The sequence below is a fragment of the Mus caroli genome, chromosome 3 (assembly GCF_900094665.2).
Source record: "Mus caroli chromosome 3, CAROLI_EIJ_v1.1, whole genome shotgun sequence".
In the NCBI taxonomy this organism is placed as follows: Eukaryota; Metazoa; Chordata; class Mammalia; order Rodentia; family Muridae; genus Mus; species Mus caroli.
This window is the reverse complement of record NC_034572.1, coordinates 91,419,359-91,423,793: the sequence shown is the minus strand read 5'-3', so window position 1 is coordinate 91,423,793 and position 4,435 is coordinate 91,419,359.

The window sequence follows — 4,435 nt, the reverse complement described above, 5'->3', positions numbered from 1 at the left end:
TAATCATCAGGGAAATGCAAATCAAAACAACCCTGAGATTCCACCTCACACCAGTCAGAATGGCTAAGATCAAAAACTCAGGTGACAGCAGATGCTGGCGAGGATGTGGAGATAAAAGGACACTCCTCCGTTGCTGGCGGGACTGCAAGCTTGTACAACCACTCTGGAAATCAGTCTGGTGGTTCCTCAGAAAATTGGACATAGTACTAACAGAAGATCCAGCAATTTCTCTCCTGGGCATATACCCAAGAGATGTTCCAACTTGTAATAAGGACACATGCTCCACTATGTTCATAGCAGTCTTACTTATAATAGCCAGAATCTGGAAAGAACCCAGATGTCCTTCAACAGAGGAATGGATACAGAAAATGTGGTATATTTACACAATGGAGTACTACTCAGCAATTAAAAACAATGGATTTATGAAATTCTTAGGCAAATGGATAGATCTGGAGGATATCATCCTGAGTGAGGTAACCTAATTACAAAAGAACACAGATGGTATGCACTCACTGATAAGTGGAAATTAGCCCAGAAACTTAGAATATCCAAGATACAATTTGCAAAACACATGAAACTCAAGAAGAAGGAAGACCAAAGTGTGGATACTTTGCTCCTTCTTAGAATGGGGAACAAAATTCCCATATAAGGAGTTACACAGATAAAGCTTGGTGCTAAGATGGAAGGAAAACCATCCAGAGACTGCCCCACCTGGGGATCCATCCCATATACAACCACCAAACCCAGACACTATTGGGGATGCCAGAAAAATTTTGCTGACAGGACCCTGATATAGCTATCTCTTGTGAGGCTATGCCAGTACCTGGCAAATACAGAAGTGGATGCTCACAGTCATTAGATGGAACACAGAGCCCCTAATGAAGGAGCTAGGGAAAGTACCCAAGGAGCTAAAGGGGTCTGCAACCCTATAGGAGGAACAACAATATGAACTAACCAGTACCCCAGAGCTGTGTCTCTAGTTGCATATGTAGCAGAGGATGGCCTAGTCGGCCATCAATGGGAGGAGAGGCCCTTGGTCTTGCAAAGATCATATGCCCCAATACAGGGGAATACCAGGCCCAGGAAGCAAGAATGGGTGGGGTGGGGAGCAGGGCAGGGGAGGGTATAAGGGACTTTCAGTATAGCATTTGAAATGTAAATGAAGAAAATATCTAATAATAAAAAACAGTTTCCCCACAAGAATGGTCTTCAGAGACTCATACTTGAATGTTTTGTTCCTAGTTGGTGGTGTGTTTAGGAAGAATTAGAAGCTATGGCCTTGTTGGAGGAGGTGTGTCACTGGGGGTGGGTTTCAAAACCCCACTCTAGACCCAATCTCTCTCTCTCTCTCTCTCCCCCCTCCCTCCCTCCCTCTGTCTCCCCACCCCTCATCTCTCTCTGGATCAGACATCAGCTCTTAGCTAATACTCCAGCACCATGCCTGCCTGCCTGCTACCATGTTCCCCACCATGATGTTTATGCGCCAACCCTCTGAAACTGCAAGCTAGCTCCCAATTAAATGCTTTCTTTTCAAAGTGTCTCTTCACAGCAATGGAACAGTAGCTAAGACACATGTCGATCCATTGATTGATATTATGATGCCTGGAACAAGGAACAAAAGTGTAAACGCTCTCAATTGCCAAGCATTTGCATGTTCAAGGGTAGGAAATAAAACTGAAAAAATATTCAGAGTTTGTTCATATTAGTAAAATTGCTGAGGTCCCAGTGGTGTGGTGCAGATAAGAGCTAGTTCCTGAAAAGGATAAGTTATTGCATCATTTTCTCCTACAATTTAGGGGGGGGGGACAAGATGCCCAATGCAGGAGCATCTGGATATTGGTGTCATGTGGTCCTCATCTGTGTTACTCTGGGTTATTTACTCAGTACCCCCAAAGCTGCTAGGTTTAGAAGGAGCCCTGCAACAGGCTCAAGTTACCAAGCAAGATGCTCTACCCTTGATCCCTATGAGTCCACAGACCCCACAGTGCTTGATGGACCCTCAGATAATGGTGTTGACTGGAGCCTGAGGTATAACAGGTAATGAGGACTGTAGGTCCCATGCTCAACGCCCTCCTTTTTCGCCCTCTATATGTGTATAAAGTCAGTAGATAGCCCCCTCTTCTTTTTCCACTATTCTCTATAAAGAGTGCCAGTTAAAGGGGAATTCTGTTATTAAGTGTTTAGTTACAGAGTATCTAGGTGGAATTCTGATTTAAAAGAGGTATTTTGAAAAGAGGATGTGTTTTGGGTGGGGCACAGTGTCTTGGTGTTAATCAGCTGCACACTGTTTCTGCTGAGTGGGTATTTAAGTTGGAGCTTAAGCACTTGTGTGGTTGCTGATTAATCAAAGGAGTAAATTATATCAGGCATGAGAGTTGGTACCCAGCACCCTCCTCATCTCTTTGTGCCCTTCTGAAGTAAAACGAGACAGATGGAAGTGACCTAATTCTCTCTGATAGGCTGAGAAGGTGTTAAGAATTGTTTAAAAGAAAAAAACAGTTGATACTGTTCCAATATTGTGAGAGGCACCATCGGCACTGATGGTAAGTTCTTCGAGATCTTCATATGGAAAGCTTAAGATCCTTCAGGTGTTCATGTTCCTTTACGTAAGCAAAGATGCTAGGAGTATGGGACGGCTTAAATCCCTAACAGCTGTTGGGAGCTGTTGTGCTGCCTTGGGCAAAATGGCTGTCAGTCAAGGTCAGCTGAGCCCTCCTCCTACCAGCACCGGCCACTCAGAACACCCCTGGAGGTCTTGGGATGAGATGAGAGGCTCTCAACTGTGTACTCTAGACCCTGAGAGTGTAGACCCAGCCACGGCTTCTTCCTGCAGCTCCTGCTGGACTTCCCCTGAAAACACTTCCATCCAGAGCAAAGGAGCAAACTCCCCCTGGTGGCCAAGCAGAGAGACTGCTACCACTGGAGCAAAAGGGTCAGGGACATGACTGTTCACAACACAAACCTTTATTGTCACAGGTTTTCTGTGGTTGGTACAAGCACCTTCTTTCCAACCCACACATATACACAGGCCATTTGTCTCACTTGGTAAACCAGCTGAAAAACATCCCCATCTGCTGTTTCCTTTGGCGTTGCCACATTATTCTCAATAAAAGGCTTATCCAACATGGTGGCTTCTTGTCCATCTTTAGTAGACTGGACCGAGCAGGTAACACACACAAAGTAACAGTCACAGCAGAGATGGGAGAGTCGCTGAGAGGCCCAGCCATCAAAGTGGAAATGCATATGGCTGCTTTAACAGCTTGAGAAGAATCATGGAAGCCAGCCAAGTCTTAGATACACTGAGCCCAAAGAACTGAGTGGCCCCAACAGCCACAGTGACAGACTCAGGAGACTATGAGACTATGGAGACTATGAGAGCAGCAGAGAGGGAGCCACAGCAAAGCATCCGGAATGGAGGAGCAGTGACGTCAGTGCCAGTGATGTCACCAGTGATGTTGGCAGAAGCAGCAATGGCAGCCTTAAGAGTCAGGGGTCCTATGAACAGCAAGCCCCAGAATTGTGATCTCAGCTGATGTGTGCTGACAAGTTTTATGTCATTTGGGAAGAAGGAACTCCCATTGAAACGATGTCTCCACCTGACTGGCCTGTGAGCCAATCGTATGGTGCGTTGTCTTGATGGATGATCTGACATGGGAGGGCCCCGTTCACTATGGGTGGTCCTGGGTGCTATGAGAAAGCAAGGCGTGAATGCAAAGCAGTAAGCAGCACTCCTCCATGATTTCCGCCTTGGTTCCTGCCTTGATGGAATTCCTCCTCTGACTTCCTTTGATGAGTGACTCTGTTGTAGCTAAGCTAAAATAAACCCTTTTCTCCCCAAGTTGCTTTTCATCATGGTGTTTCATCAAACTAAGCAAACTAACTAAATCCTAAATAAGACAAGCTCTGAAGAGCTGGGGCATCCTGGTTTCCTAGTATAACACAAGAGTTTCATCTTTTTTTTTAATGGTAATGAGAATATTTATTATTGAAAACAAACAAATTTCCTACAATATATTCTGATCAGGGAGGCTCTGCCTCGTCTACTTCTTCCTAGAGCCGCCTCTGCTCTCCATTCACCCAATTCCATATCCTTTCTTTCTCTCGAGAATGTGTGTGTGTGTTAGTTCACAAGGCCCTGCATTCTTTTTTCCTTCAGTGATTTTACAAACCTCTGTGCTTATTTTGCGTAAAGCAAATTTTTCAAATGAAATCCATCTCTGGTGCTGAGAGCAAGTATGCACTCAGTTGACCTTGATTGGTCAAAAAGTTAAATCAATTTCAGGGATCCTTGGACATTTTTATCTATAAACCGACTTTTTTTTTATTACGTATTTTCCTCAATTACATTTCCAATGCTATCCCAAAAGTCCCCCATACTCCCCCCCACTTCCCTACCCACCCATTCCCATTCTTTTGGCCCTGGCATTCCCCTGTA